Here is a 26,903-nt window from a genome sequence, read left to right as displayed (position 1 = left end):
GTCTCAGGGTTGCATATGGTAACATATATATACTTTGATAATCAATTTACTTTGAACTTAGAAGTGCTAATGCCCCTGTTTTAAACCTACTAATTTAGCATAGATCAAGGATTAAATATGGGATTACTTTAATTTTTTTGATGCATTTTAGGAAATGATAGGCAGCAGTGTGTGTAAAATGATTTGTAGTTTTAACAAAAGCTGGGGTAAAAGCTGTAAAACTTCTATTAAGCATTTTGTTTCAGCTCAAGCCAATACTGAAACCTGTGAAGAATTAGATTTCCTTGAACTCGCCAAATTTGCAAATGAATTTTTACCATGTTCAATGAACTAAACTCATTTAGGCTGTATTATTCATTTAGAAACCATGCAAACATAGAAAGTGGCTCTCCATGTGGTTTGCCCTTAGCATAGACTGTGGTCTCAATCCTGGACTCACTGGCTATCTGAAGCACCTCAGAATCCACCAAGTCATACTGGAAGCAGGTCATCCTCAATCCCAGGAGATGGGTAAAGGAGAAGAGAAAGAAGACAAAGAACTCCATCTGAATTCAAAGTATTTATCTAGGCCAAAGAAAAAAAATGCTGATGTTGTAAATCCAAAATAAATCCAGAAAAAGCTGGAAAGCATCTGTGGAGGGAGGTGACCTTTCAGCCGAACTGCAAAATCTTAGAGAACAAGAATGCTTAAACTTGCAAAGTGATGGAATGGGGAGAAGGGGTATATTCAGAGGGAAGGGTCTTGGCCTGAAGCGTCGACTGCACCTCTTCCTAGAGATGCTGCCTGGCCTGCTGCGTTCACCAGCAACTTTTATGTGTGTTGCTTGAATTTCCAGCATCTGCAGAATTCCTGTTGAATGGGGAGAATAAAGAGAGTGTAAACTAAGAGATGATGGATGACGTGGTTTAGTGTTGACTAAAAGAATGTGGTAGTGATTATGAAAGTTAAAGAACAACTAACATTCCTGGAAGAGATGTAAAATAAACAGATGACAAGAGAAGTACATTCTGGAATGATGAAATACGGAGCGCAACTGCTGGAAACCCCAAAGAAAGAAGAATGTCAGGAAAGCCTGGAAGGTTAAGACCATAATACCGTAAGAAATACAGTGCCTATAAAAAGTATTCACTGTCTTTGGAAGTTTGCATGTTTTATTGCTTTATTGCTTTACGACATTGAGTCACAGTGGATTTAATTTGGCATTTTTGACACTGATCAACAGAAAAAGACTTTTGTGTCAAAGTGAAAACAGATCTCTACAAAGTGATCTATATTAATTATAAATATAAAACATAAAATAACTGTGTGCATAAGTATTCAGCCTCTCCAAATCAGTATTTAGTAGATGCACTTTTGGTAGCAATTACAGCCTTGAGGCTGTGTGAATAGTCTCTATCAGCTTTGAATATCTGAACACTGCAATATTTCCCCATTCTTCTTTACAAAACTGCTCAAACTCTGTCAGATTGCATGGAGATCATGAGTGAACAGCCCTTTTCAAGTCCAGCCACAAATTTTCAATTGGATTGAGGTCTAGACTCTGACTTGGCCAATTCAGGACATTAACTTTGTTTTTAAGCCATTCCTGTGTAATTTTGGCTTTATGCTTGTGGTCATTGTCTTGCCAGAAAACAAATCTACCAAGCTGCAGTTCTCTTGCAGACTGCATCAGATTCTCCTCCAGGATTTCTCTGTATTTTGCTGCATTCATTTTACCCTCTACCTTCACAAGCCTTCCAGACCTGCTGCAGTGAAGCATCCCCACAGCATGATGCAACAACCACTGTGCTTCACGGTAGGGATGGTGTGTCTTTGATGATGTGCGGTTTATTCTGATGGCCAAAAAGCTCAATTTTGGTTTCATCAGACCATAGAACCTTCTTCCAGCTGACTTCAGAATCTCCCACATGTGTTCTGGCAAACCCTAGTTGAGATTTCATGTGAGTTTTTTCAACAGTGGCTTTCTCTTTGTCACTCTCCCATAAAGCTGCGACTGGTGAAGCTCCCAGGCAGCAATTGTTGCATGCGCTGTCTCTCCCATCTCAGCCACTGATGCTTGTAATTCCTCGGGAGCCCTAGGTCTCTTGGTGGCCTCCCTCACTAATCTCCTTCTTGCACGGTCACGCAGTTTTTAAAGAAGGCTTGCTCCAGGCAGATTTACAGCTGTCATATTCTTTCCATTTCTTGATGTCTGACTTAACTGTACTCAGTTATGAGATATTCAGTAACTTAGAAACTTTCTTGTATCCATCTCCTGACTTGTGGTTAGCGGCATTGCTTGCCGTGTTCTTTTGTCATCTTGGTGTAGTTTTTGTCAGGATACTGACTCACCAGCACTTGGGCCTTCCAGATACCTCTGCATTTTTACAATTATTATCCAAAAACAGATCTCCATTTAACTAATTACGTGACATCTAAAACCAATTAGCTGCACCAGTGATGATTTGGTGTGTCATACTAAAGGGGGTGGGGGTGAATACTTGTGCAATCAATTATTTTGTGTTTTATATTTGTAATTAGATCATTTTGTAGAGATCTGTTTTCACTTTGACATGAAAGAGTCTTTTTCTGTCGATCAGAATAAAAAAAGCCAAATTAGATCCACTGTGATTCAATGTTGTAAAACAATAAACATGAGAACTTCTTTGGGGGGGGGGGAAGAGGTGAATACTTTTTATAGGCCCCGCAGGAGCAGAATTAGGCCATTTGTCCCATTGAGTCTGCTCTGCTATTTCATCATGGTGGATCCAATCTTCCTTTCAGCCCCAATCTCATTCCTTTTTCCCCATATCCCTTCATGCCCTGACCAATCCACACTCTATCAAACTCTGCCTTAAATATACATAAAGACTCAGCCTCCATGCTGCCTGTGGCAAAGAATTCCAGATTTACCATTGTCTGGCTAAAGAAATTCCTCCTCATCTCCGTAAAGCAGCATCTGTCAAGAGAAAAAAGCCTGAGCTACATCAGAACTGGACAAGGGCTGACAAGCAAAGAGCTGGCAATGATGGAAATATTGAAAGAGAAACAAAGCTGATAGCTGAGTTTGCAGATTTCCCCATGTACCCACTGTGAGGTCGTTGACCTAGAATGCCAACTCTGCTCCCTATCCTCTCCAAACGCTGCCAAACCTGCCAAATGCCCACAGGACTGTTGTTCTTAGACCAGAAAATCCAGTTCAGTCACTGACTAGAATGGCTGGTTATTCAAAATTGTCGTATTTGTTGTTGTGCTTCAAGAGCTGAAGTGTGCTCAGACCGAAGGTGAGATGTTCTTTGATGTGGTTGGTCAATGACAGAGAGGCCAGACTGGGCTGGAGTAATGAATTAAAGTGGAAGCGAGCTGGAAACGCAGGGTAACCCTTGCAAAATCCAGAAATTCTGCAAATGGTTTGGGTTTATAGGGTTTGATTTCGCTAATGAAGCAGGTATCAAATCATGGGCACCAAATGCAGTCTCTCCAATGCTACTATTTCCAGCATTTCTAATCTAATCTGATCTAATTTTGTGTTTTGTCACTAGGCATTTCCTTTGTTTACTAGTAGTCAACATAATCATAACATGTATTTTAGTTCAGAATAAATGAAGGACAGGAGAGTTATTCTATAATGTGTTTTGGAGATAAAAGATTCCTTTGTGAGTGTGTCTAGAGGGAGCATGGATTCTAATGGAAAAAATGTTTATAAACTGGTTATTTGTAGTTGTGAATGAAAGGCAAACATAGTTAAAATAACAATCATCATCGTGTGCCACTTTGTATGATGTGGGCGATTGTGGTCGTTGACCATGATTGTTCTTGGCAAAATTTTCTGTAGAAGTGGTTTGCCATGGTCTTCTCCTGGGCAGTGCATTTACAAGGTGGGTGACTCCAGCCATTAGCAATGCTACTCAGAGATTGTCTACCTGGAGTCAGTAGTTGCAAAACCAGGACTTGTGATATGTACCAGCTACTCATATGACCGTCCACCACCTGTGCTCCCTTGGCTTCACATGACCCTGATCGGAGGGCAAAGTTACACCTTACTCAAGCAGGCTAGCAGAGGGAAGGAGCATCTTGCACCTCCTCTGGTAGAGATGTATCTCCACCCTGCTGCCCAAAATTAACTATAATACAATAACACCCAGAAAAATCAAAAACCCTTCAATAAGGTTAAAAAAATTCCAAGATGACATTAAAAAATATTTTGATATACGGAAGGAGATATTAGGAGATAGCCGAAGTCTTGGTGAAAATGGTAGCTTGTAAGGAGCATCTTATGGAACAGTTAAGATAAGGAATTAAAAGAACACAGAGCATTGGCAGCTGGAGAGTGCCTGCCACAAATTTCAGATGTGATCAAGAGGCCAGATGTGGACATACCTCAGTAAGTTGTTGGGGTGGTAGAAGATGTATTGAAGTAGGGAGATAATGTTTGAATTTAAAAATTGAAGTGAAACAATTGAAGTTAGTCAGTGTGGGATGACAGAGTGAATGGTCCTTGGTTTGTATTAAGATAGGAAGCTTGCAGGCGGGATGAGTAATGTGGGTTGGTCACGTGTAGAAATAACAAAGGTTGGTAAATTTGGCAGCAAGTACGTTGATGCAGGGCATGGTTCTGAAGCAGATGATGACTTTATTGATGTCACAAGTATGTGTCTGGAGCATATTTATTCAAGGATAAATATGACAATAAAATCATGAACAGTGTTGTTTAAGAATAGCTGCTATTTAAGGAAGTTAAATGGTCCCATGAATTGATTTCTCAGTGGAATAAACAATAGAGTCCTTGGTGAATGTATCAACCTCCCCACTGAAAATCTTGCTTCCTTACATGTGGTGCATACACATCATAACAATTCTGTATCTCAGTCACATCATTGGCTTTGAAAATGCTAACCTTGCATAGCCTGGGCATTGAGAGCTGTACTAAACAATCACATTTCAGAAAGGTGATTGTAAAAACGACATATATTTAAATTGTTCTTTTATATATTGATTTTTATTTTTTAGATTTGTGATGTATAATCCATGCAGTAATGTACACAGCTACCAAGCATTTCTTGCTTGTCTCCAGTACTGTCCTGCATCACATCAATATTCAAATAATTTCCATTATACTCGGAGATGGTATTGGGTTTGTTGAACGTGAAGGTCTAAACTCAAATGAAGGTCTTAACCCTATCTGATATAGATAGCTATGGGTACCCTCACTAAACGGAGGTTATCCTATAACTACCTACTCTTCAAAAACTACTTCACTTCCCTGTTTATCTTCCAGGGTGAGTTTAGCTGCCAGTGCCCACTATTTGAGCAGTGGGTCCTCCTCCCTACCAAGGAGGAGGTACTTTCGTCTAATAAAGTAGTTTAAACACAATTCAGTTATTTTTAGTGATACATGTTTAATTCCAAACAACATTGTTAAAACTCTGAGGATTTCCATCTTATAAAAGATTTCTAAATCACAAAGAATTTCTAAAACAAAGGATTTCCAAATCAAAGTTACAGTTCCTATAAACTAGAAAGGCATACACAGGAGCCACAGATTAATCATTCATCTGTTGCAGAAATCGAAGGCGGAGGAATGGATTCTAGTGTCCCATCTTTATGTCATTCTTATTGAAGTTCCTGGACCATTCCAAAGAAATCTGGACTATTCTCTTCATTTATACTGTTTCTTTGCAGCTTAGGTGACTTCACACACATGTGTTACTTTTTTGGGTACCTTTTTACACCTAGTGGAAATACATACAGGGAAGTCATGAAGCATGTGCAAACTCCTTACTGACAGCACTCAAAATTAGGATTGCAAAAGGGTCATATATGATGTTGTAATCTGGCCAACACAAATCCCTCTTTCCATTCTTAGTGGAATGCAACAGCACAGAAACAGGTCCTCCAGCCCATCTAGTCCATGCTGAGCTATTAATCTGTTTAGTCCCATCAACCTACAACCTGACCGTAGCCCTCCATACACCACCCATCCATGTACCTATCCAAATTTTTCTTAAATGTTGAAATTGAACCTGAATCCACCACTTCTGCTGGCAGCTCGTTCCAGACTCACCACCCTCTGAGTGAAAGTTTCCCCTCGTGTTCCCCTTAACCTTTTAACCTTCTACCCTTAACCCATGACTTCTTGTTCTGGTCTCACCCAACCCCATGCATTTACCCTATCTATACCCCTCATAACTTTGTCTACCTCTCTCAAATCTCCCCTCATTCTCCTATGCTCTAGTAAATGAACTTCTAAACTATTCAACCTTTCTCCGTAACTCAGGTCCTCAAGTCCTGGCAACATCCTTGTAAACTTTCTCTGCACACTTTCAATCTTATTGACGTCTTTCCTCCAGGTAGTTGACCAGAAATACACACAATACTCCAAATTAGGCCTCAACATCATCTTATACAATTTCAACGTAACATCCCAACTCCTGCACTCCATACATTGATTTATGAAGGCCAATATGTCAAAAGTTGTCTTCACAATCTTATCTTGTGTGACACCACTTTTAAGGGATTATGGGTCTGTATTGACATATCAGTCTGATCTACCACACCCCTCAGTGTCCTACTGTGCAAGACCTACCCTGGTTTGTCCTCTCAAAGTGCAACCCCTCAAAAGTGTCTGCATTAAATTCCATCTGCCGTTTTTCAGCCCACTTTTCTAGCTGGTCCAGGTCCCGCGGCAAGCTTTGTTAGTCTTCTTGTAAATGCACCACACTCCTATTCTTGGTGCCATCTGCAAATTTGTTGATCCAGTTTACCATGCTATCATTCAGGTCATTGATACAAATGGCAAACTACAATGGACCCAGCAACGATCCCTGAGATACACCACTTGTCACAGACCTCAGAAGATACAGGAGCCTCAGGACTTTTACCACCAGGCTTAGGAACAGTTATTACCCCTCAGCTATCTGGTTCTTGAACCAGAGGGGATAACTTCACTCAGCTTCACTCACCCATATCACTGAACTGTTCTCACAACTTTTGGACTCTCAAGGATTCTTCATCTGATGTTTTTGATATTTATTGCTTTGTATTTGTTACGTTTTTTTCTCTCTTTTGTATTCCTGTAGTTTGTTGTCTTTTTGCACATCAGTTTGTTCGTCCTGTTGGATGCTGCCTTTCATTGATTCTGTTGTGTTTCTTGGACTTGCTGTGTATGTCTACAAGAAAACGAAACTCATAGTTGTATATGGTAACACGTATGTACATTGATAATAAATTTGCTTTGAACTTTAAACATTTGACAAGCTCTATTCCACCCAGACCTTTTACAGAATGGGAATCCCTATCAATATGTGGATTTTGGATCTGGCACAAGAGGTTCTGTAGAAGCAGGAAATCCAGAGTAACACACACACACAACGCTGGAGGAACTTAGCAGGTCAGGCAGCATTTATGGAAAGGAATAAAGAGTTGGCATTTCAGGCTGGGTCTGATGAAAGGTCTTGCCCGAATGGTTGACTCTTTATTCCTTTTCAAAGATGAAGCCTTGCCTGCTGAGTTCCTCCAGCATTTTGTATGTATTAGCATCTAGGATGTGCCTGTTCTTGTTACTCACATCATTGTTTCTGTGACTTATTAGCACTCCTTAGTTCCCTGATGTATTGAACTTGTAACAATTGTGTCAAAAATACCTTTATACCCTCCACTATTGAGGAGATAAAAGTTCAATGCTTTGCTTTCCATTATAGACTCCATTCCACAGCCTCTTACACCATCCCCCTCTGTCCTTAGCCAGTCTGACTAACACATGATCGCAAACCCACGATCATGTGTTAGTCAGACTGATATGGCTGATGCATACGCGCCTCCTCCGGGAGATTAGGGATGGACAAAAAATGCTGGTGCTGCCAGTGAGGTCCATATGCCTTTAATGAATTTATTAAACACAAAAAATAGAATAGTCCTGATGAACACACAGAAAAAGGCTGGCAGAACTCAGCAAGTCAGGCAGCATCTCTGGTGGAGAAGAGCGGGGGGAGGGGGTGGGGGAATAAAAAGTCAATGCTTGAGAGGCCAGGACCTGATGCTTGCTGAGTTTCTTGAGCATTTTGTGTGCACTGCTCAGGATTTCCAGCTTTTGCAGAATCTCTTATCTTTGTGGCACTGATGAAGTAGTTGTGGAAGCATTGGTCCAAGATCTGGGATCGTGGATGACTGTACTAGGATAGGGATGAACTGGGATAACATAATGGCTGTACGTTCCTTAGTCTGCAGAGGTTTGTTTAACTGTTGCCATGATGTGCTTCTTCGATACATGAATTTGAGTAAGGAATAAACATTAGCTGGGAATCACACTTCCTCTGTTCTATAAATAGTTCTTCAGTTGGATCTGACCTGGGAGAGCAGGTTTAGCATCTTGTCTAAAGATGTCTGCTTTCCTGCAGCACTTGGGATAGTTAAGAATGTATTTTCTTCCTCGACTGCTTCCCTTTTTCAATTAAGGTGATCTCACTTAAAAACTTTGCGTGTACCGCTGCTAATCTGAACAAAGTCCTGCTTGGAGTCACAATTATGCCTGGTCTATGAGGGATGTTCCCCAAATGAACTACAAATTTGTCGTTGGGTTTGGAGGCTTGCCTGCCGTGATATCCTGGAGAGCTATGTTGGCTGGAGTCAGGGCTTTATGCTTTGGCTCTTGGTAGGATTACCCATGCCAAACAGGTCAAAGGGTAGAGGTCAGACTAAGAGGATCCACCAGTCCTCCAGATTTGGGAGTTCGGCTCAGGCCTAGCAACTCTGACTGGCAGAACAAAATTTTTACAGAAACGGGAATGGTGAATGCTTCTATATCTGAATATGACCGTATTCCTCAGTCTCCATTCAGGACTTGCATGGCTGATGGTAGTAAAAACCAAGACTAAGCTACTGACTTGATGAAGGAAGCCCAGAACACTACCAGAGATTGGGAACCGTCATTACTGCCCTAGTGGTAGAACACCAGTGGTAGAATGGGCAGTGAGAAAATATGAGGGACATGGATATGTTTCACTTTTGACTGGCTGTCCTGGTTTTTAACGTTTCAAAAAAAATTCTGTAAGAAGCAAAAGATGATGCATGGAATGTTTGTCTTTATCGTTTGTGGTGTTGAGCATGCAGATAGGGAAGTCAAAGTTCTAAATTCAAAGTAAAATTCAATAAAAGAGCAAGAGCATAGAAGACAACAAACTGTTGAAGTGCAACTATAACGACAGCATGAAATAAAAAGATGAAGAGTCCTTAAAGTGGGATCATTAGTTATGAGAACATCTCAATAGATAAATGCAATCATCTTACAGCTATAAAAATCTTGGGTTTGGTCACATTTGGAGTATTGTGTGCATTCCTGGTTGCTACCTTACAGGAAGGACGTGGAGGGTTTGGAGAGGGGACAACAGAGATTCACCAGGTTACTGCCTGAATTATAGGTAAGAGAGATTAAGAGGATCTTAAAGAAATTTGAGTTATTTTCTCTGAAGAGTCAGAGGCTGAGGGGGAGGTAGGGTGTGGACTTGATAGAAATACGTATGTAAAATATGACAGGCATAAGTGGGGTCGATAATATTTTTTCCAGGGTGGAGATCTCGAATATGAAAGGGTGTAGCTTTAATGAGGAACATTTACAGGAGATTTCAAGGCAATTTTGTTTTACATGGAGAGTGGTAGATGTTTGGACAGTGTTGCCGGAGCAGGTGGTGGAAGAGGCAATTGGACAGGGAATGGAGGGATATAGACAGTGTGCAGGCAAATGGGTTTGGTTTAAATTTACGTTGTGGTCAGTACAGATATGGTGGGCCAGAAGGACCTGTTGCTATGCTGTACTGTTTTATGTTCTCTCTATTCTCAGATTCTCAATGCGTTGTATAAATTCCACCATTATAGTCAGATCATTGTAGTTTGGGAGTAACTAGATTATAATGGTTTGGGAATTGGAGATGGGGGTAACAGCTAGTGTATTTTCTTACTGACCATCTACTCTTCAGAGAAGGGGAACTTTTTACTAACATTCATACGGTCAAGCTTTGTAACCAGTTTAGTGTATCACCATCCCCGGAAACGGTTTACTGGATCATTGGTTATCGCACCATCCCTGGAACCGGCTTAGTGAATCTTTGGTAATCCCACCATTCCTGTAACCAGTTTAGTGAATCGTTGCTGCACACCCAATGGCAAGTTTGTTTGCTTTTAGGTAAAGAGACCAAAACTGCTTGGACTGCTCTAAGTGCAGTCTAACCATAAACTACACAATTGCTGTAAGTCATCTGTATTCAAATCCTGTCATAATGTAGGTCAACATATCATTTGCCTTCCTAATCACTTTCTGCACAACACACATTGTTATTTATATTTTTGAATTAATTGAATTTACTTAATTTTTAAAAATTGTTTAAAGGATTTTGAAAAGATTAAAATATTTTGGATTTGTTAAAGATTTAATACTTAATTATTTTGTTGATTTTTTTTGCAAGAAGTATATATTTGCATGTTATTGTGTGTCTGGGATATTCAGAAGCATTCAATATTCTTGATGACTTTACAGTTTACAGGGCCTGGTGTGCTGGCCATCTGTGGCTCTTCGCAGGCTGATCGTGTTCTAGCCTTGCTCGTCTTCATTATTTTGATGGGGATGGCTTCTTCAATAACTCCCATAGTAAATCTGCAAATTCTGTCTCTACAGAAGGCATCAGGATATATGGTGATAGAGTAGCAATATAGTACTGAGACAGAGGATCAAATATCATGTTGAACAGTGGAGCAAGCTGGAGGGGTAAAACAGCATTACTTTTCTGTGTTTCTGTGTTTGCCATGTATGCCAGTGTGAATGGGGCAGTTTTCTACTGGTGTCACTCTGCCAGTGGTGGTGAATCAGCACGTGTGTGCCATTACAAAGAAGCCATGAAAATTCCTTTGCTTTCTTAGAAGTTTGTGCAAATTTGGCATGTTACCAACAACTTTGACAAACTTCCATTGATGTACAGTGGAGAGAACCCTGGTTGCATAATGGCCCTGTGTGCCCAAGAATGGAGGTCTAAAAGTGACGATTATATCCTGGTCCATCACAGGCAAAGTCCTCCCAACCATGGAGCATACCTATAAGGAGGCTGTTACAAGAAAGCAGTATCCGTCATCAATGACCCCCACCATCCTGGCCATGCTCTCTTCTGCTTCTGCCATCGGGAAGGAGGTCCAGAAGCCTTAGGTCCCAAAGCACCAGGTTCAGGAACAGTTATAACTCTTCAGTCATCGGCTCCTGAACCAGTGTGAATAACCTCAACTGGTTCCACAACCTGTAGACTCACTTTCAAGGACTGAGCATCTCATTTTCTCAGTATTATTTATTTACTTTTTTTTTGTATTCGCATAGTCTGTCTTTTGCACATTGGTTGTTATATGTAGTTTGTCATTGATTCCATTGTACTACTTTGTTCTAGTGTGAATGCCCACAAGAAACTGAATCTCATAGTGACATATACATACGAGGGGTGATTGATAAGTTCGTGGCCGTAGGTAGAAGGAGATGAGTTATATAGCTCTCGTTACATGCTCATGCAGTTCAACTCTTTGAGTGAAAATGCAGAAAGTTTGAAGTTAATAACTCATCTCTTTCTACCTTAGGCCATGAACTTATCAATCACCCCTGCTGTGGACCACTTTCTGGAGGTCCAAGTGGCCGTCTTCTACAAAGAAGGGATCTGTATACTTCGTGACCACTGGACTAAGTGTGTAAATGTAGGAAAAATAAATGTGCTAGGTTTTCTAAAATTGACTCCTTCTACCTTAGGCCACAAACTATCAATTCCCCCTTGTACTTTGATAATAAATTTACTTAGTTCTTTGTACTTTTTGACTGATTACGATACATCACCCCAGGCCTTTCTGATGTCCATGTTTTGATCAACTGGTCATGCGATTTAGTTAATTATATTTTTTCTAGTAAGAATTAACTGAGGACAATGAATCACACGAGCATTGACTCCATTTATCATAAATACATCTCAGTTTTGGCAGGTAAAATTGTTTTGCTGATATAGAAGTTATAAACAGAATGAAAATGTCCGGGTAGAAGTTGACTGATTTCTTTGTTCTTTTTGTGATGATGGCACACTTTTGAGATTAAAAAACATTCTGTGTAAAATTATCTTTTCAAATCAATATTGATTATACATCTGCAAAGCCAGGTCTTTTACAACTTGGCTCTTGTGGTTATATGTTAGCTACCTTGGTGAATTTAATAATTGAATTACTCTCAGTAATTAATGTTACAGGAACAAATGATTCTGGGCACTTAGCATCTCTGAATCTCCTGCAGTACTTCATTCACTCTTATATTCCTTAGCCCCACCCTCGCTGCCCCTGTCTGCCTGTATTAATGGTGAGAATAGAATTGAAAATCAAATTTTCAACAACTGTTGGAATTAATGGTATATCTTACGTGTTCGTCATTTTTTTTGGTGGACTGAAAAATAATGGTCACTATATGGGAGTATGTGATGGTTTATTGTAAATTATTTGGATTACTGGAATCTTTGAACTATTTATAATTCTGTGATGCAGAGAGTGATGGCGTCTCATTGTACAGTTATTACAAGTGCATATCACTTTGCACGAAAACCTCAAAGGAAAGGTATAAACAGGTGTTTGTGCTATTTTCTTTAGTATCACAGCTGATCTATTAAAGCCGCTGTGGAAAATAATTGTGAAAATCATGAAACGGGGGAATAAGATGGTGGCCAAACTGGCACAAACATATCAGTTTTGTGCTTTCATGCTCCACCCGGTGGTGGTGGTCTGAAACTGCAGACAGCCTGGAAGATCAATGTTGCAATACATTTGTAGACACTTCACAGAATCATTTCAAAATAAAACTGATTGTGAGTTTATGTAAGGAGATTGCAGCAGGTGACCAAAAGCTTGTGCATTGATGTGGATTTTTAAGAAATATCTTGAGAGGTTAATAAGGTGAAGAGGCTTAGGAGGAGAATTACAGAGTTTAGACTCTTGGCATTTAAGCATGTCTATCAAAATATGAATTTTTGTGTTGGAAGAGATTATAGAAGTTGCAGGGGCTAGATCTTGGGGAGGGAATTTAAACAAGAATGTGGATTTTAAAAGTGAAGCTTTGTTTAACCATCAGACACTGAGGAGAAACGAGCACTGAAGTAATACAGGCCAGGCAGCATCTCTAGGAAGAGGTGCAGTCGACGTTTCAGGCCGAGACCCTTCGTCAGGACTAACTGAAGGAAGAGTGAGTAAGGGATTTGAAAGTTGGAGGGGGAGGGGGAGATCCAAAATGATAGGAGAAGACAGGAGGGGGAGGGATGGAGCCAAGAGCTGGACAGGTGATTGGCAAAAGGGGATACGAGAGGATCATGGGACAGGAGGTCCGGGAAGAAAGATGGGGGTGGGGGGAACCCAGAGGATGGGAAAGGGGTATATTCAGAGGGACAGAGGGAGAAAAAGGAGAGTGAGAGAAAGAATGTGTGTATAAAAATAAATGCCCTCACATTTCCTCCCTTACCACCATTCAGGGCCCCAAACAGTCCTTCCAGGTGAGGCAACACTTCACCTGTGAGTCGGCTGGGGTGATATACTGCGTCCGGTGCTCCCGATGTGGCCTTTTATATATTGGCGAGACCCGACGCAGACTGGGAGACCGCTTTGCTGAACATCTACGCTCTGTCCGCCAGAGAAAGCAGGATCTCCCAGTGGCCACACATTTTAATTCCACATCCCATTCCCATTCTGACATGTCTATCCACGGCCTCCTCTACTGTAAAGATGAAGCCACACTCAGGTTGGAGGAACAACACCTTATATTCCATCTGGGTAACATCGACTTCTCTAACTTCTGCTATTGCCCCACCTCCCCCTCGTACCCCATCTGTTACTTATTTTTATACACACATTCTTTCTCTCACTCTCCTTTTTCTCCCTCTGTCCCTCTGAATATACCCCTTGCCCATCCTCTGGGTCCCCCCCCCATCTTTCTTCCCAGACCTCCTGTCCCATGATCCTCTCGTATCCCTTTTGCCTATCACCTGTCCAGCTCTTGGCTCCATCCCTCCCCCTCCTGTCTTCTCCTATCATTTTGGATCTCCCCCCTCCCCCTCCAACTTTCAAATCCCTTACTCACTCTTCCTTCAGTTAGTCCTGACGAAGGGTCTCGGCCTGTACCTCTTCCTAGAGATGCTGCCTGGCCTGCTGCGTTCACCAGCAACCTTGATGTGTGTTGCTTGAATTTCCAGTATCTGCAGAATTCCTGTTGTTTGCACTGAAGTAATACATTCATTCAACATGAACAGGAAAGTTTTGTATGATTATATCCATGGATAATATTAGGCAGGAGTGTCTTGGAATGAAAATCCCTGAAGGCAACAACATCAAAATGCAGCTTCCAGGAGCAGATAGGGTGTACCTTGGGTGTACTTGGAACCGAGAATGTCATCAATACAGCACAGGAACAGCCTTTCGGCCCACGATGTTATGTTGAGCTAATGAAACTAGCAATTAAATGCTAACTAATCCCATCTGCCTAAGCAGTGTCCTCTGTTTTCTACCTATCTAAGAGCTTTTTAAATGCCTCTATCGTATTTGTCTCCACTACCTCCCCTGCCACTGCACTCCAGGCACCAACCACACTCTCTGTAACAGGAAAGAACTTCCCAGATATCATTTTGAATTCTACTCCCTTTCATCTTTAATGCACGCTCTCTAGTATTAGACATTGGAAAAAAAAAGGGATATTGGTTGTCTGCCCTAGCTACATCTCTCATGGTCTTATAAGCTTCTGTCAGATCTCCCCTCAGCCTCTGCTGCTCTAGCGAAAACAATCCAACTTTGTTCAACCACTCCTTACAGCACATATCCTCTAGGCAGCATCCTGGTGAACCTTTTCTGCACCTTCTCAGCATCTCCACTTCCTTCCTATAATGGGTTGACCAGAAATGAATGCAGTACCAAACGCTCAGTGGCCACTTTATTTGACACTTGCTGGCTCTTGAACTCAATGCATCGACTAATGAAAGGAAGCATGGGATACAAATTCTTTACCAACCTATCAGCCATGCAGCCACTTTTAGTGAGCTATGGAACTGGAATTAAAGCTCCCTCTGTACGTCCCAGATCCTCCCGCGCATCCCAGAACCTCCTGTACATCATAGACTTGAATTGAGGTTACAGGGATGGAAATCAGCAGTAATTGTGATTGCACAGATGTGTGTGCAAAGTTCCTCTCAGCCAAATATGACATCAAGGCACCAATAGACTGGTGCAGGTTTTGGGAGAGGCTGGAATTGATGTTTAGGGGTTTGTGTTTTTACAGGAATTGGAAGTGGCAGCTTCATTCAGTTCAGTACTAGTCGTGAAATTTACAAATCGTCTGACTGAGCAGTGAGAACAGATGGGCCAAGAGAGGTGGTGAAGTAAAATGGAGTGACAGCAATATGATTAGCAAGTAAATTATGACGGTGTGTTATCATTGAAGTTGATAAGGAATGGTGTGGTTGCCCAAGGATAGATGGCTATGAGATGAAACAGGAAGTAAAACTATTTTTGAGAGTCTCTTGACTATGTTTAGTCCAAAATGAGGTGGAAGTGGAGAATCTCCCACTCAGATGGAAGACACTGAAGCACCAGAATGAGTTGGTGTGGTTGCCTATGTCAAGGACTGGACAAGTTATGGAGGACAGAGGCATAGATTAAAATCATAATGGACATTATTTGTTGCATAGTTTTGCAATAATCTGTTTGATTAATATTGAATGACCGTGCAAACTTCATATGACTATGCATACTGTTTGCTATCTTTGTCTAGTTGCTACACCAAGACTTGAGCCTTGATACTACCTCATGCAACTGGATCCTCGGTTGCCTCACTTGCAGACCCTGTCAGTGTGGACTGGCAGCAATATTTCCTCCACAATCTCACTCTGCACAGGTGCCCCACGAGGCTGTGTGTTTAGCACCCCCCCCCCCCCCCCACCACCCTGGCTCTACTTGCTTTATACTTGCTGTAAGGCTAAGTATATTTCCATGTCATATTTAAATTTGCTGATGACACCACTGTTTTTGGCCCAATCAAAGGTGGTGACAAATCAGCATATAGAAGGGAGAATAAAAATCAAGTGGAATGGTGCCACAATAACAGCCTCTCACTCAACGAGAGCAAAACCAAAGGGCTGATTATTGTTTACTGGAGGAAGAAACTGAAGGTCCCTGAGCCAGTCCTCAAAGGGAGATCGGAGGTGGAGAGTGTCAGTAACTTTAAATTCCTTGGTGTTATAATTTCAGTGGATCTGTCCTGGGTCCAGCATGTAAGTGCCATTACAAAGAAGACTTGGCAGCACCTCTACCTTCTTACAAGTTTGCACAGATTCAGCCCGTCATCAGAAACCCTGAAAAGTGTCTGTGGATGCACAGTGAAGGGAATCCTGACTGGGTGCATTGCACTCTGATATGGAAATCCCAGTGCCCTTGAGTGGAAAAGCCTAAAAATGTAATGGATACAGCTCATCCATCACAGGAAGAGCCCTTCCCACCATTAAGCACATCTGTAAAGAACACTACCACAGGAAAGCGGCATCCATCATCAAGGATCCCCCCCCCCGTCCAGGTGCTGCCATCGCTCTCTTCTTGCCGCTGCCATGGAGAAGATGGTGCAGGAGCCCTGGATCCCACGCTAACATGTTCGGGAACAGTTATTACCTTTTAGCCGTCAGGCTCCTGACCTACATGGATAACTTCACTCAACTCAACACTGAACTGATTCCACAACCTGTGCTTTCAAGGGCTGTACAACTCATGTTCTCAATATTATTGATTTTTTTTTTAGTTATTTGTACAATTTGTCTTTTGTATATTGGTTGCTTGACAATCTTTGTGTGCAGTTTATTTCACTGATTCTATTGTATTTCTCTGTTCTACTCTGAATGAATGCAAGAAATGAATCTGGTGAGATATACATACTTTGATAAAAAATTTCCTTTGAACTTGTTTACATGTGCCTATATAATTCTCTCCTAGTACATAGAACATAGAAATCTACAGCACATTACAGGCCATTCAGCCCACAATGTTGTGCCAACCATGTAACCTACTCTAGAAACTGCCTAGAATTTCCCTAGCGCATAGCCCTCTAGTTTTTCTAAGCTCCATGTACCTATCTTAGAGTCTCTTAAAACATCCTATTGTATCGGCCTCTACCACTGTCACCGGTACTGCATTCCATGCACCCACCACTCTCTGTGTGGAAAAACTTACCCCTGATATCCCCTCTGTACCTACTTCTAAGCACCTTAAAACTATGCCCCCTCATGTTAGCCATTCAGCCCTGGGAAAAAGCCTCTGGCTATCCACACAATCAATGCCCCTCATGATCTTGATACACCTATCAGGTCACCTCTCATCCTCCGTCGCTCCAAGGAGAAAAGGCCAAGTTCACTCAACCTATTCTCATAAGGCATGCTCTTCAATCCAGGCAACATACTTGTAAATCGCCTCTGCACTCCCTCTATAGTATCCACATCTTCCTGTAGTGAGGTGACCAGAACTGAACACACTACTCCAAGTAGGGTCTGACCAGGGTCTTTTATAGCTGTAGTATTTTTCATCAACTCAACCATTACGTTACCCCACCTTGTTTTTCCGTTCTTTTCCATTATTCTCTCCAGAGCTTCTCGTATCTCCCCAGTTCCTTATGAAATCCTTAGCCTGCTTCCCTCTTGTTGATCTTCCCTGCTCTTCCGTGCAATGCCTTCTTGCTAATGAGTCATCTCCTCATCCCATCTGAAGACATGTTCCACCCTTCCCTCTTCAATCTGGCCCTCGGGCTTGTCTATATTTTCTGTTCACATCAGAAAAAAATAGTTTCTTTCCATCACTGCCTGACTTGCTTTATTGCCTGATGGATATTACAAAGCTAAGACATTGAATAATTGCCAGCACTTTACTTTCTGAACACGTCTTTTCCACCTCTGTGATAATTAAACTTCTGTCTGCTTTATTTCCTCCAGATAAAGTGAATGCTGAAACAGGTTGGGCCTCCTGTTTGAAATTACTCTTCTCACCCGTTACATTGTTGAGTCATCTCCAAATATCTTACATTCCTCATATTGAGGACACTTCCCTAAGGATTTTGTTTTCATGGGCGTAACCTAGTGCTTGTTTTCAATTCTTTTAAGAGATTTGCTCAGACTTTTCAGGCAAAATTGCACTTAAAGCCAAATCCAGCATCAAGACTGAAACTGTACTAACAAGTACTAAATGTACTTCCCCCTTCTTCCATTCCCCACTCTCTGCTGGCTTGCCTCTTCTCTTCTCACTTGCCTATCAGCTCCCCATGGCAATGTTATCAACATAGAGGTGTGAGATTGAAAATCTGGTTGAGTGGTGCCACAACAACAACCTCTTACTCAATGTCAGCAAGAGCAAGGAGCTGATTATTGACTTCAGGAAGACGAAACCAGAGGTCTATGAACTAGTCCTCATCGAGGGATGAGAGGTGGAGAGAGTCAGCGACTTTAAATTCTTTGATGGTATCATTTCAGAGGAGCTGTCCTGGGCCCAGCACAGAAGGGCAATTACGAAGAAAGCACAGCGGCACCTCTACCTCCTTAGGAGTTGGCAAAGATTTAGCATGACATCTGAAACTTCGATAAGCTTCTATACATGTGACATGAAGAGTACGTTGACTTGCTGCATCACAGCCTGGTATGGAAACACCAATGCCCTTGAATGGAAAATCCTACGAAAAATAGTGGATACAGTCCAGTCTCTGGTAAATCCCTCCTCATCTTTGAACACATCTGCAAGGAGCATTGTCGCAGGAAAGCAGCATCCACCATCACCCAGGAAATTCTCTCTTCTTGTTTGCACAATCAGGAATGTGGTACAACAGCCTCAGGACTCACACCACCAGGCCCAGGAAGAGTTAGTACCCCTTAACCATCAGGCTCTTGAGCCAGAGGGGATAATTTCACTCAGATTCAATTGCCCATCACTGAAATGTGCCCACGATATGTGGGCTATCTTTCAAGGCTCCCCCCCTCCCCCTCCCCCACCCCCACTCCTTCCCCCTCCACTCCTTCCCCCTCTCCCTCTCCCCACTCTCTACCCCCCTCTACCCCTCTCTCACACACCCCCTCTCGCACACCCACCCCTCTTGCACACCCACCCCTCTTACACAACCACCTCCCCCCCCCCCCCCCACCTTGGCCCTATTTCTATCGATAGTTATCTTCAGCACATTTACTGTCTGCGTGTGGGCACGTGGCCAAGTGCTTAAGGCTTTGGATTAGCTACAGTACCTGGAGGTTGTGAGTTTGAGCCCCAGCCGAGGGAATGTGTTGTGTCCTTGAGCAAGGCATCTAAACACACATTGCTCTGCGACAACACTGGTGCCAAGCTGTATGGGTCCTAATGCCCTTCCCTTGGACAACATTGGTGTCGTGGAGAGGGGAGACTTGCAGCATGGGCAACTGCTGGTCTTCCATACAACCTTGCCCAGGCTTGTGCCCTGGAGAGCGAAGACTTTCCGGGCGCAGATCCATGGTCTCGCAAGACTAACGGATGCCTTTATTTATTTATTTATCTATCCATTCATTCACCCACTCTCTGCCCTGTTGGTGTGGTCTTTCATTAATTCTGTTACAGTTACTGGATTGATTGAGTTATGCCCTCAATAAATGAATCTCGGTAGTATAAGGAGGCATATATGTAGTTTGATAATAAATTACATTACTTTGATAATGGGGTGCATGGTAGTGTAGTGGTTAGCCCAGTGCTTTGCTGTAGCAGTCACCCAGGTTCAGTTCTCTCCACTGCCTGTAAGGTGTTTGTACATTCTCCCTGTGACCTTAGGATTTCCTTTGGGTGCTCCCTTTTCCTGCAACAGTCCAAAGATGTATTGGTTGGTCATTGTAAGTTGTCCCGTGACTAGGCTAGGGTTAATTTGGGGGATTACTGGGCGGCGCAGCTCGAAGGGTTGGAAGGGCTTATCGCAACAACTAAATAAATAAATAATTTGGCTTTGAACTTTGGTGCCCATCCTCCTTCCCTTTCTCCCATGATCCTCTCTCCTACCTATCAGTTTCCTTCTTCGGCCCTTTACCTTTTTCCACCTGTCACCTCCCAGTTTCTCACTTCAGTCCCACCTACCTTCACCCTCACCTGACTTCACCTGTCACCCTTTTGCTTGTACTCGTTCCCCTCCCCACACCACCCTGTTCTGGCTTTTCCCCTTCCTTTCCAGTCCCGATGAAGAATTCTACCCGTAACCTCGGCTATTTATTCCTTTCCATAGACACTGCCTGACCTGCTGAGTTCCTCCAGCATTTTGTGTGCATTGCTTTGGATTTCCAGCATGTGCAGAAACTCTTGTGTTTATGATGTACTAATAAGGGTGCTTTCTTAGGGAGGGTCTCTGCAGAATTGTTTGTTGCCACTAGCAATTTAAAGCAATTAGATCTTTTAGTGGATAATTACATCATAAGGTCTTTAAATAATCTAGTTTTCTGGCACAATGTCTGAAATTCTGGGCAACCTCTTAAGAAGTGCATACTGGGAATAGGGACTTTAGAGAGATAGTAAAGTATGCAGAATTGAGTATGGGCTGTGGGGGATGTGGTGGAGACCTGGGAGCGAATGAATGCGTCAGTGATTGTGCTTCATGTGGGAGAGTGGGAGGCATCTCTTGTGTGCAGTGTAGTAGTTCCTGTAATCACTGTGAACAGCAGCAGTAAACTGATTTTTAATTGCTGTGGTTGTAATCGGGCTGTTTTCAGTGCTATGATTGTAAAAGTTCCTCTTTGATTTTTTTTTTAAAGTGGTCTCTTGATGTTTCAGAGCAATGTTGGAATCTTCGGATAGATATCCTCATCCCATTTCACAATCTTGAGGAATGTTCTGAGTGTTATGTGGCTGTTCTATCTTCTGGCAGAATGTTTAACATTTCAGCAAAGGACAATCTCTGCCTTCACTATCTGGATTATAGTATTATTATGGCCTAGAAATAATCTATTGTAACTGATTAATTGCCTTTTATGTGTACAATTTTCTGCTCTGTCCACTACTTCATGTTGCTTTTGAGGTGTGGCTCTAAAGTAGCCCAAAGATTGCAGATGAGTGAAGCACAGTGTTATGGTACATGAATCTCATAAAGATAGCAGGCAGTTGCAGCAAGTAGTTAGAAAGGTAAATGGCATTTTGACCTTTATTTCAGGAGGGTTGAAATACTGATAACAGTGCTCTACAGCCTGTCTGATCCATGCTGACCAAAATGCCCCATCCAAAGTAGTCCCATTTGCCTGTGTTTGGTCCGTAAACTTCTAATCCTTTTGACTTCTTGTACCTGTCCAACTGTCAATAATGTAATATTGTTACTATAAAGGATACTAGCGAGGTGACACTGCGTAGTTTTAGTAACCTTGCTTAAGAAAAGATATGTTGACATTGGAGGGCATCCATTATAAATTCATTCTTAGGATGACAAGGCCCTATCTGAATACCCACACTCAACAACTGAAAAACAGCCTCTTCCCTCCATCATCAGATTTATGACTGGTCTATGAACACCACCTCCTTGTTCTGATCTTTGCACTCCATTTTTAAAATTTATAATAATTTTACGTCTTTGCACTGTACTGCTGTCATAGAGCAACACATTTTACATCATATAAGACTTGATAATAAGCTTGATTCAATATTTTTTGAAGCTCAGAAGTATGAGGAGTTATCTAATTGAAATATACAAAGACCCTAAGAGGGTATGGCCAATTAGATGTCAGAATATTCCTATTATTCAGAGAATATTGATTGAGGAGACCAAGATTGGAGCTGTCATTTGAAATTGAGGTGCATAGCAACTTTTTGTAGAAGATGGTGACTATCTGGATTTCTTTACCTTAATGGAATATAGAAGCTTGGACAGTGCGGGATACTGAGAGAAAATGGATATCTTTTTGAATGATTATGGAGTTGAGGGCTATAGTGACCTGCCACAGAAGAAGAGATGAGAGTAGCTGTCTTCATGTTGAATGAAGGTGTGATCATGAGGGACCAAATAATCTACTCATTCTCTTATCTCTTAGTCATATTCTTTCCTTTCTTAATAGGTTGTGAGATCATGTGCTCCCGCAGAGCCTTGAGCATCACTCCAGGCTGATGTTGCATCATCAAATAGCTGTTATTTGATGAGGCAGAAAGTGAGGCCATTTTACACTCTGCCATGGACACTAAGATGCAGTTCTAAAGAATGACTGGTGGTTATCCATGGTTTCCTTGCAAATGTTTATTCTTCAAATCACAATGCCTCAAATAGATGTCATAGCTGAGCTACATTGCTGTTTGCAGGTTCTTTCTGTGTGCTGTGCGGCTGTGCCATTATATCTTATAATGCAACAATCCTTAATGATTGTGTCTTTGGTGCTCTTTTCCATCTTGCTCTTCTTCTCACATGCTGTCAGCGATTTTTATTTTTGCATTTCTGTAGTTATTTTTACCTTTCAAGAATTTACTGTCTGTACATAGGAACCACCCTCCTGCCTCCTACTCTTACTTAGCAGCTTTAACTCTCATGCTGACTTCAGCCCTACTATACAAGGCAGTAATACTACCTTCTTGTGTTGTTTCCAATCTGGCAAATTAGAACAACACCAATTTCCATACTAATCATTCAGAAATAGGCTCTTTGGCCCATCAAGTCCATACAGAATTATTCTGCCTAGTTCGATCGACCTGTGTCTGGATTATAGCCCTCTATACTTCTCTCATTTATGTACCTATTCAAGTTTCTCTTAAATGTTGAAATTGAAACCCACCACTTTCACTGGCAACTTGTTCTACACTCTCACTCTCCTCTGAGTGAAAAAATTCCCCTTCATGTTCCCTTTAAACATTTCACTTTTCACCCTTAACCCTTGACCTCTAGCTTTAGTTTCGCCCAACCTCAATGGAAAAAGTCTGCTGGCATTTACCTGATGTACACCCCTCTTTGATTTGTGTACAGGACTTCTATTAAATCTTCCCTCATTCTACTGTGCTCTAGGGTATGAAGCACTAGGCTATTTCCCTATAACTCAGGTCTTCAAGTCCTGACAACATCCTCGTAAGTTTAAAAAGAATTTGGGGGAAACATGGAAATGTTAAGTTGCATTTGTAATGTTTTTCTGCTCAGAATTTTATTTCTGGCCTTGCAGCTTTTGGAATACATGACAAATAACTTAGCCTGATACTTTGCCTTCTGGCATCTTGGAGTTGTTTTGTAATTCTTTGGGTAATGTTTCTTTGGCCCTGATTTTCCACATTGTCAGTTTAAATTTACTTGGGATTTCTCTTTTATGTATGTCTGTTAAAATGAGTGCAGGAAATTGTCTGAGTTGACAGAGAAAATCTATTGGTTCTATTTCTCTAGTACCTCTTTTTAAGGTCACGGATTCCAGGATTTTTATCCAGCCAGGATGTAAGAGTAAGAATATTTATCCAAGCCAGGATGATATGTGACTCAAAGGAGAATTTGGAGGTGATGGTGTTTTGATGTGCCTATTTCCTTTGTTCTTTATTTGGTAGACATCATAGATTTGTTGTGTTGTCGAACAATGATTTGATGCCATTGAATTACTTCCAGTTTTTGAGGGATCCCATAAGCCCTTTACTGTTTCAGTACACTGATCAAAATGTAAGATAATATTGTCATAGTAACGGATTGTACAATACATTGCTTTTATTCATCAAGCTTTGAATTTACTTTAACATATTTGCATATTCCTAGGATATTAAAGCTAAAGGTACTTTGTTGCTCATTGTTCATAAGTAGAATTTATAGTATGCTTTTGCATTGATTAGGACACCCTCAATAGCAAACTAACAATGTTTCTCCCTCCGTACGTCATCCTCCGCAATTTTGCCATCTCCAAGGGGATCCTACCACTAAACATATCTTTATCAAGCCTCCCCCCACCCCAACTCTGCTTTCCACAGGGATTGTTCCTTCTATGATTCCCTTGTCCATTCATTCCTCCCCAATAATCTCTGCCCGAGTGCTTAACCCTGCAGGTGGCCTAAATGCTACACCTGCCCATTCACCTCCTCCCTCACCTCCATTCAGGGCTCCAAACTGTCCTTCCAGGTGAGGCAACACTTCACCTGTGAACCTGCTGGTGTTGTCTTTGGTATCTAGTGCTCCTGATGCGGCCTCTTCTACATTGGTGAAAATTGGGGGACCACTTTGTGGTGCACCTACGCTCCATCCGCCAAAAGCTGAACTTTCTGGTGGTCAAACATTTTAATTCCCATACCCGTTTTAATATGTCAGTTCATGACCTCCTCTTGTGACAAGATGAGGCCACTCTCAGGGTGGAGGAGCAACACCTTGTATTCCATCTGGATAGCTTCCAACATGATGGCATGAATATCGATTTCTCCTTCCGGCAAAACTTCTTTCTCGTTTTCCCCACCTCCCGCCCCTCCCCTATTTTATGGCGCCTACCTTGTCTCAGCTGCTGATTAATTTCCTCCAGCATTTTGTGTGTAATGTTTCTTTTAGCCTATTAAAATAAACACTCATCTTTTTGATTTCATCTTTTTGCACTTCAGGGCTCTGAAATTGCACATGTCTTCATTCTTGCTATTTTATTTATTTAGAGATGCAGCACAGAATAGCAGCCCAGCAACCCACCGAATTAACCCTAGCCTAATCGAGGGACAATTTACAATGACCAATTAACTTACTAACCAGTGTGACTTTGGGCTGTGGGAGTAAACCCGGGCACCTGGAGGAAAGCCACATGCACCCAGAAAGGAAAGTATGAACTTGCTTACAGAAGACGCCGGCACTGAACTCCAAGCTCCTAACTCTGACACTCAAAGCTATATTAGCGTCGTGCTAACTGCTATGCTCCCTTGGCACAGTTTGTTATATTTTGCCTTGCAAACAAGTTAAACTACTTGCACATCCTTTTTCTGGAAATAATGAGTTCAATGTTTTTATGTAGGCTGAATCGATTCTGTCCACTTTGTTTTGTGTAATGGAGGAATGCACCAAATATCAAAATTTAATCGAATGTATTTCTGCTTTGATCTACTAGAATATAATGCAGCACATCTTTTAAAGCTTTTAGGTATTTATGTTATTTTCTCCTTTGATAAGAACGATTGAATTTTGTACATGCCTATGGCTAAATTTTGTTCCCCTCAACTTTCCTTATAACTGTTTGGTTCAGTGTTTTCTACTGAAGATGACAGCTTTGTTTGAAGTTGTTGGTTGCTGCTTGGAAGTTTTCTTGATTACCATGAAGGGAATACATGTACTGCTTTCGAAAAATTATTCATGAGGTTTTATGTGCACAATAAATTTTGTATGCTCTTATTTTCTGTGCAAGTTGTATTCCTCTGGGATTGCGTTTGAATTTGATTTAATTTCAGGAAAGAGAATCAATGCAAGAATTAAACTATTTTCAACCTTTATTCAGGTACATACGCTCCTGACTTAGTGAGGATGAGAACAGAGAAATCTACAGCACTTTACAGGCCCTTCGCCCCATAATTTTGTGCCAACCATGTAACCTACTCTAGAAACTGTTTAGAATTTCTCTACCACACAGCTCTCTATTTTTCTGATCTCCATGTACCTATCCAAGAGTCTCTAAAAAGACCCTGTTTAATCTGCCTCCACCACTGTTGGTGGCAGTGCATTCCACACACCCACCAATCTCTGTGTAAAAAAAAAACCTTACCTCTGATATCTCCTCTGTACCTACTTCCAAGCACCTTAAAACTATGCCCTTTCGTGTTAGCCATTTCAACCCTGACAAGAAGCCTCCGGCTATCCACACGATCTATGTCTTTCATCACCTTATACACCTCTATCAGGTCACCTCTCATTCTCCGTCGCTCTAAGGTCAGGTTCACTCAGCCTAATCTCATATGGCACACTTTTCAATCCAAGCAACATCCTTGTAAATCTCCTGTGCGCTGTTTCTGTAGTATCCACATCTTCCTGTAGTGAGGTGACCAGAACTGAACACAGTACTCCAAGTGGGGTCTGACCATGGTCTTATATAGCTGTAATATTACCTCACGGCTTTTGAACTCAATCCCATGATTGATGAATGGCATCACACCATATGCCTTCTTAACACTGTCAATCTGTACAGCAGCTTTGAACGTCCTATGGACATGGACCCCAAGATCTCTCTGATCCTCCACACTCCCAAGAATCTTACCATTAATATTATATTCTGTCTTCAAATTTGACCTACCAAAATGAACCACTTCACACGTATCTGTGTTGAACTCCATCTGCCACTACTTAGCCCAGTTCTGCATCCTGTCGATGTCACACTGTAACTCTGACAACCTTCCAGATAATCCACAACACCCCCAACTTTTGTGTCATCAACAAATTTACTAACTCACCCTTCTACTTCTTCATTTTTAGGATTAGAGCTGTACTGGTTGGTCTTGAATTCTCCTGACTTGGTGAGGGAGTAGATCTGGATTGGATGGGCTTGAGGAATTCTGTGGAATTCTCAGAATGTGGAGATGTAATGTGAATGGATGATCAGGCAATAATTAAATTAACATGTTTGTTTTGTTAATATGTGTGAGTGAGGAAACATTTTAATCACTTTCCAATTCCAGCAAGCCCTTGATCTTCCATCTGCAATATCGCCTGTTGCACTTTAATATCCCTATGTGTTTCCCAAGATCTAGTGGTATTCCTTATTCATCCAGTTGTATTGCCACCCCATTTCTTCTCATGTTACCATTAGGTAAAATGCAATACTTCTTCAATTACTTATTTTCAATTGCCATTATGTACCTCAACCAGAATATCATACTTAGGGTAAGTAATAGTCAAATAACATTTGTCACTTAATAAGGATATGAAAATTGCATACATTGTAACAATTGTTGTTTGCATTTTTGTGTTTAATAAATT

At 41.5% G+C, this 26,903-nt stretch overlaps 1 protein-coding gene and 1 long non-coding RNA gene across 8 annotated transcripts in view; one reads left to right on the top strand and one right to left on the bottom strand.

The window, feature by feature from the left end:
* The window catches only part of nebl (nebulette), a 304,548-nt gene that overhangs the window by 154,621 nt on the left and 123,024 nt on the right, over positions 1–26,903 (top strand). The window lies entirely within an intron of this gene.
* Positions 5,050–26,903, bottom strand: part of LOC140195472 (uncharacterized) — a 54,089-nt gene continuing 32,235 nt past the window's right edge. For all 6 annotated transcript variants that reach the window (XR_011885478.1, XR_011885479.1, XR_011885480.1 and 3 more), the window contains 2 exons: positions 6,943–7,149; positions 5,050–5,712 (listed from right to left, as the gene is read on the bottom strand). This is a non-coding gene — a long non-coding RNA (uncharacterized lncRNA). The remainder of the gene's footprint in view (positions 5,713–6,942; positions 7,150–26,903) is intronic.

This window comes from Mobula birostris, chromosome 3 (genome assembly GCF_030028105.1).
Source record: "Mobula birostris isolate sMobBir1 chromosome 3, sMobBir1.hap1, whole genome shotgun sequence".
In the NCBI taxonomy this organism is placed as follows: Eukaryota; Metazoa; Chordata; class Chondrichthyes; order Myliobatiformes; family Myliobatidae; genus Mobula; species Mobula birostris.
This window is presented reverse-complemented; position numbering and strand designations above follow the sequence as displayed.